The sequence below is a fragment of the Pinus tabuliformis genome, chromosome 8, assembly GCF_031772625.1.
Source record: "Pinus tabuliformis cultivar Carrire ecotype Pingquan chromosome 8, CPIR1, whole genome shotgun sequence".
NCBI classification, from domain to species: domain Eukaryota; kingdom Viridiplantae; phylum Streptophyta; class Pinopsida; order Pinales; family Pinaceae; genus Pinus; species Pinus tabuliformis.
This window is the reverse complement of record NC_142294.1, coordinates 14,012,586-14,020,318: the sequence shown is the minus strand read 5'-3', so window position 1 is coordinate 14,020,318 and position 7,733 is coordinate 14,012,586. Positions and strand designations below refer to the sequence as shown.

General features: G+C 39.1%; 2 non-coding genes across 2 annotated transcripts; one reads left to right on the top strand and one right to left on the bottom strand.

Annotated features, from left to right (window-relative positions):
* Window positions 1–4,582: 4,582 nt before the first annotated feature.
* On the bottom strand, window positions 4,583–4,653 carry TRNAG-GCC (transfer RNA glycine (anticodon GCC)). Its single transcript has one exon. It is a non-coding gene; the product is annotated as a tRNA-Gly (tRNA).
* Window positions 4,654–5,359: 706 nt separating this feature from the next.
* Window positions 5,360–5,448, top strand: TRNAS-UGA (transfer RNA serine (anticodon UGA)). The gene has a single exon. It is a non-coding gene; the product is annotated as a tRNA-Ser (tRNA).
* Window positions 5,449–7,733: the final 2,285 nt, after the last annotated feature.

Below are 7,733 nucleotides of genomic sequence, written 5' to 3'. Positions count from 1 at the left end.
TTGAAGCATACCAAGCCTTTCAATAAAATGAATGAAAGGCTTGGTATGCTTCAATTAAGCAATACACGATAACAATCCATCAGAGTATTATCCACCTATTGAAATAGATTCAACAGCGGCTAGATCCAGAGGAAAGTTGTGAGCATTACGTTCGTGCATAACTTCCATACCTAGGTTAGCACGATTAATGATATCAGCCCAAGTGTTAATTACACGGCCTTGACTGTCAACTACAGATTGGATTTTCAGTCCTCTGCTCTACCAACTGAGCTATCCCGGCTCTTCCCTGTGGATCATCCTGGTACAGGGTTTTAACTTGTGTCAACTAAAAAGAAGTAAAAAGGTATTTTTACTAGTTTTTAGAATGATCTTTATTATTTTCGATCTGGAAGTCACTAATATGATAAAAATGGACTGCAATTGAATAATTTCAAAATGATCTAATCTATGTAGATCATATATCACAAAATCAATTGATCATATGATCAGCTTATTAACAGATCAACTCAACTGGTCATAAGATGGATGAAAAGATTCATGTTCTAATTTCTTCTCTTCATGAAAAAAAAATAGCGAGGTAAAAGAATCGAGAAATTAGAATGGATTCGAACCAATGGAATTGGAGAAGTCAGTCCGTTCGGGAACGAACCTGGGTGGGGATAGAGGGACTTGAACCCTCACGGTCTATAAAGCCAACGGATTTTCCTCCTACTGCAATTTGCATTGTTGTTTACATTGACATGTAGAATTGGACTCTATCTTCATCCTCGTCCAACCATTTATTCCAAAAAATAATTCAATTCTCCATCTAGAGTAGATAAGTTCATAATTGGATTACTTAATGTCAAATCAGTACTTCAACTCGAATCTGGCATCTATCTTATGAATAAAATGCTTGGAACGAGTTCTGATCGCCAGTTTTGTCTGATGTTATATAACATCTCTCTCCATTTTTGAGGTGTAAATAGATCGTTCTATAACTACAGTAACTACAGTATTGGACCAAATGAGATTCATTCGTTAGAATAGCTTCCATTGAGTCTCTGCACCTATCCCCTTCCTATCTTAGGAGAAGAAACATTGTCTTCATGAACCGGATTTGGCTCAGGATTACCCATTCAAAATATCCCAGGGTTCCCTGGATTTGGAAGCTATCACTTGGTAGGTTTCCATACCAAGGCTCAATTCGATCAAATTTGTAGCGCATAGAAGAGCAGCACCCAATACTCCGGCAACTCCCATCATATGAAATGGATTCAAGGTCCAATTATGAAAACCTTGAAAGAAGAGGATAAAATGGAAAATAGCTGCTACACCAAAACTAGGTGCGAAAAACCAACCGGACTGTCCCAATGGATAGATCAAAAATACAGAAAAAAAACAGCAATTGGAGCAGAGAATGCAATTGCATTATAAGGTCGCAATTGTATAGATCGAGCAAGTTCAAATTGACGTAACATGAAAACTATTAGACCGAAAGCACCGTGAAGAGCAACGAAGGTCCATATACCACCTAATTGACACCAACGAGTCAAATCTCCTTGTGCTTCGGGACCCCATAATAGCAACAAAGAATGTGCTAAACTATTAGCAGGAGTAGAAACTGCGGTAGTTAGGAAATTACAACCTTCCAGATAGGAACTGGCCAGTCCGTGAGTATACCATAAAGTCACAAAGGTTGTACCCATGAACCATCCACCTAAGGCAAAATAGGCACAAGGAAAGAGCAATAGACCGGACCAACCCACAAAAATGACACGGTCTCTGCGTAGCCAATCATCCACAGTATCAAATAAAGTTTTTTCTTCTTTAGAAGACTTTCCAAGGGCTATAGTCATAGCGATCCTCCTATTTCACTATTTCTACCATTTCCGAGCACCCTATATGATCAAAAGGTATACGATGAATTGGGGACAATTTTTCATCCATCATCCTTTCAAAAAAAAATAGGGTTCCGAAGATTCGTTGTTGGAACAAATATTTGAAACTAGACCGAACCGATTCAATATTCCTACCTCTGCAGCTATCGGTTTGCACTTCTATCCCATCTGGGAAGCAGCTTCCATCGATGAATGGCTATACAACGGGGGTCCTTACGAGCTAATCGTTCTACACTTCCTACTTGGTGTAGCTTGCTATATGGGTCGTGAGTGGGAGCTTAGCTTCCATCTAGGTATGCGTCCTTGGATTGCTGTTTCATACTCAGCTCCTGTTGCAGCTGCTACTGTCGTTTTCTTGATCTACCCTATTGGTCAAGGAAGCTTCTCTGACGGTATGCCTCTAGGAATCTCTAGTACTTTCAATTTCATGATTGTATTCCAGGCTGAGCACAATATCCTTATGCATCCATTCCACATGTTGGGTGTAGCTGGCGTATTCGGCGGCTCTCTATTCAGTGCTATGCATGGTTCTTTGGTAACTTCCAGTTTGATCAGGGAAACTACTGAGAATCAATCCGCAAATGCAGGTTACAAATTTGGTCAGGAAGAAGAAACCTACAATATTTTGGCTGCTCACGGTTATTTCGGCCGATTGATCTTCCAATATGCTAGTTTCAACAACTCTCGTTCTTTACATTTCTTCTTAGCTTCTTGGTCCGTAGCAGGTATCTGGTTTACCGCTCTAGGCATAAGCACTATGGCTTTCAACCTAAATGGATTCAATTTCAACCAATCTGTAGTTGACAGTCAAGGCCGTGTAATTAACACTTGGGCTGATCCAAATGAGTCGCACATACACCCTAGCACATACTCCTCTACGCTGAGGACATCCTCGAAGAGCAGGAGATTTTTTTCTATTCTCTATTGGCTGTCTTGCATTTCTAATAAGTTGTTGAATAGTGGGCATTCTAGCTATATTGTATGCAGAATCAACTGGTTCGGATTGATCCTAACCATACCATATCAGGTGATTATGAAATGAATCACTTCCCCCCCCCCCCTTTTTTTTTGAAAAGGAACAAAGAGATCACAGTTTACAGTTCATTATAAAAATAAATTAAAAAGAGGATCTTCCGCTATGAGATCAACCTTCCGCTACGACATCAACAATGCCATAAGCTTGGGCTTCTGTTGCTGACATAAAAACATCTCTGTTCAGGTCCCGTTGAATTACCTCTCCGGGTTGGTCCGTTCTTTCTATATAACATCTGGTTATGTAATCGCGAAGCATCGTTATGTGTTTCGATTCGTTATGAAAATCTATAGCCGATCCGTCATAATAGGAACTAGCAGGTTGGTGGATCATAACCCTAGCATGAGGTAATGCTATACGTGTAGGCATTTCTCCCCCGATTAGGATGAAAGATCCCATTGTAGCAGCTACCCCCATGCATATTGTATGTACATCTGGTACTATTGCGAGCATCATATCGAAAAGACCTACCCCTGGTATTACTGATCCACCGGGACAATTGATAAATGAGAAAATATCTTTATTTGAATCTTCTGCACTCAAATATACCATGAGACCCATGAGTTGATTTGCAATCTCGTGATTGATATCCTGAGCCAAAAAAAGTAATCTCTCTTGATAAAGTCGGTTGTATAAGTCGACCCAAGTTGCATCTTCATCTCCAGGGGCTCGGAAAGGCACTTTTGGAACACCAACGGGCATTTGTTTTAATGGAAAGAAGTGAAGCACTATACTCTAATATGGGAACGTAAAGTATATGAAGTTGTGTAACATATGAACTCTGGATGGATGGTATGGGGGAGGTTTTGAACCTATCTGGAAATAGAGCTTTAGATGGATCAAAGATCCATGTAAAAGATCCTTCCATTATTCTAGTTGATAATGTAACGAATCACACTTTTACCACTAAACTATACCTGCCACGATCTGATTGTAACATACGGATCGAGCAACTAATGAATAGCACTGACAAACCCCTTCACAAATTGTCGAATGTAATCTTCTTACAGGGTGAATGAATTCTCAATCAGTACGAGTGGATCACCTGGCATTATCGTTTTACCAGTAGCTATCGGTCCAGAGACTAGACCGGAAGAAAACTCTCCACAGACATAGCCAAAGTTTTGTGAATTTCACGTTTAGGTGTAAGGAAGAATATGAATATCCAGTTTGTCCTTTCATTTCTCAATCTTATTGATCCAATCATTCGACCCTCTAGATGGATTAGGTTTTTTCAATATTAATTATTAGAGCGAGTAGAGCCCGATATTACAGAAGTTCCACCTATTGAAAAGAGTAACTTGTAATTTCACATACCTAAAATTGACTAGGTTCTATTGCACTATCCACTTGGTTTTATCTAATAAGTAACACCTACTCGTTAATACAAGGTACTATACAATAAGTCCGTGGCATAACTCCATCTGTGCCGGATACTATTGGAAAAGCAACATACATCTGCGTAGCACCAATGATCCCCGTGCAATTTGAATTACTGGGTTCATCTACACGGTCACGGGTTCAAATCCTATCTCCGCCAGACCAGAACATACGAAGTATTTTTGTCCGGAAAGGATTGCTCTCTCACTTATCAATTTATAATTGAATTATAAGTGAGGAAAAGAAACGATCAATACATGAACTATTCTTTTTCATATTCCATGTGAAGGGCGGGTAGCGGGGATCGAACCCGCATCTTCTCCTTGGCAAAGAGAAATTTTACCATTCAACCATACCCGCATTTCAATTATATGAATATATAGATATTCATATAATTGAAATGGAAAATACATATATGTTCAATCCCATTCGTATGTAGATACCATTTTTGAATGGTCCAATTATTAATTCAATTACGGATATGGAAAACCCCTCCTCCTTGGGCCTGAAGTAAAAGGCCCTTCAGAAAAGATATAAAGCCCTCCGGGAGGAGGGGGAGGGAGTGTGAACCTAAAACATCTAGAACATATCTAAGATATGAAAGAATTAAGGATACCTACAAAAAGGACTGATCCGATCCATAATGATACACCCGAAAATACAACATTTTTGCTACTTGACCAACCATCGGGAGAGGCAAGTGCAACAGGTACACCAATCACTAGTAAAAATGAAATAGCAATTAATGCAAACACAACCGATTGGAAAGCAATAGTCATGGTTGTGATCTTACAAGCTCCCAACAGATTGAATAGACTATACCATCCGATCCCCAATTTTCAATTCTGATCAAATGCACTATGGAAAGGATTTGACCATAAATTGATCGAGCTTTCAAACTTTTTCAATTTGATATTTGAGTGTGAGAGGAGAGGGAAATTCGTTTCTTTTTTTTCCATTCTAGATGATGAAAAATCATCATATGTCACAGGTATAGTTGGTATCGACCCGACTTTATGCTTACAGTTAGGGATTATACGAAGGGGTAGAATAGAAGTTGTCCCCAGGAGAGATGGCCGAGTGGTTAATGGCTCCGGTCTTGAAAACCGGTATAGATAAAAAAAACTATCGAGGGTTCGAATCCCTCTCTCTCCTTTTGTTTTTCAACAATTGCATTTACCGGTCCAATAAAAAAGAAAGAGAATAGCTCGGCTGTATATAGCCGAGCTACAAGGATCCAGTTGGAAAAAGCGTATTTGAAAAGACTCCTATCCCGCCGATATGGGAGATAGATGTAATGAAATTGAATCGATTTTTCTTCCACCTTGGGAAGGATGTAAAGCTAAGAAAATTGCTTCTGCTCCAAGAACAGAAGATTGTGCAGGTTGTAAGCGGTGTGAATCTGCTTGTCCAACAGATTCCTTGAGTGTACGTGTTTATTTATGGCATGAGACAACGCGCAGTATGGGTCTAGCTTACTGATCAATATGCACAATAAAAAAGGTTAAATCCATTTCATATTAATATTTTTTTTTATCCACTGATAAAAACCCATACTTGATCCAAGATCTCAAGTATGGGTTTTTATCAATCAGTGGAGATGCAAAGTATCTTCTATAATGAGCGAATTACCTTGGCTCGCTCAACTATAATTGTTGGTTCGCCTATATCTGGGGTTCCTTAGTCCCATTATTTCCCACCCATAGAAGGAGGGAATGATCTGATTCAATGGTATACTCTAGGTATTTGTTTACTCTAACTCCTTTTCATTATATATACATTCCGTCCATTACCATTTCCAATTTGATAAATTATTGATCCAATTGAAAGAATAAAGAGTATAACTGGACTTATTGATTTTCATTGGAGAATGGGAATTGACGGATTTTCCATCGGACCTATTTGACAGGATTTGTTACCACTTTGGCCATTTCAGATGCTTGGCCATTTACTCAAAATCCTCGATTGTTGCATTTACTGATGTTAGCAATATACAGTAGCCAATTATCCTCGGTATATTATACCTTTATTTCCTATGCGGGAACTGGAATAAATTTTCGTTCACCCACTTCTATCCGTTCGGAGGGAGGGGGGGGAAAGACGTTTCTATTTGGCCACAATACACTGCGAGTAATTCTATCTTTCCGCTAATCGGAGCTTTAAGTATAGGTCTCTAGAGATCTGATAGACCAATGTCCCATAACCTGCATAATAATATAACAAAGAACTTGATTGTATCCTAACCGTGCATGTAAGATAACAAAATTTTCCAGATTGGAAAACCCTATACCTTCTAATACGAGAAGGAAGGATACAAGTTCAAATGGTCTAGATTCATCGAATCTGAATATATGATAAGCGAATAGGGTCGAAATTGTCGACATAGCCACAACCTTGATCATTTTAAACAACGACTCTCCGATCAAATACCCTGCCCAGAGTTTTTCAGATGGAAATGATCTTAGTATCAAGATAAAACATACAATAAATATCGAGATAGATCTCGATCTATTCCATTTACACCGAACCATTTTAATGGTTATGGCCCGTTCGTTACAACTCGAATAACGTGGGATCTACCGAACCAATCTACAAAACTGTGTTAGTTGAAAACTAAAATCTAATAGGGAAAAACAATAATTATCGCCCATGAGTGAATAGACAAAGGATCGATACGAAAGAAGAAAGATTCTTCTTTCACATTCAAAAGAATGGAGGGAAGATGGGATCGGGATATTTCTCTGGGAGAAATACAAAATACTTCATATTTATCACATATTTGATAATAAGCCATACGACTTGTTCGAGAGTTGAGAGTTAGTCATCGATCTTGCTTTGATCCCCTATCAGAGGTCACCGACGACCCACATAAGAACAAACGTTAGCTCATTTTTTATTCTTGGAAGAAATGACTGTAGATAGATAAATTGGTTTTTCCGGGGCGGACGTAGCCAAGTGGACCAAGGCAGTGGATTGTGAATCCACCACACGCGGGTTCAATTCCCGTCGTTCGCCTCATAAAAGAAGATAAAAAACGGACTGGATCCGATTTGTTTTCATTTTCATATTTCGGTGAAAATATTTCTATCTATGTAATAGAAATGGACACTCGAGCCTTCTTTCTTCGTGGGAAACATGAGCCCTTTATCGGACTTGAACCGATGACTTACGCCTACCAACTCAATTTTTTTATCCCGGGCAATAAACATGCGTGGGCCATCTCACGGAGTATGTGTCCGGACAATCCAAAGTCTCGATAGTTGGCTCTAGGTCTTCCAGTCGAAGAACAACGTCGATGGAGACGTGTAGGTGCACTATTACGTGGTGAAGATTGCAATTTTCTATGAATTTCCCATTTGTCATACAATGATGACACTTTGCTTTTTTCCTCCAAAGATTGACGAATTAAATGATATTTCCATTCCAGTGCTTGTCTCTTC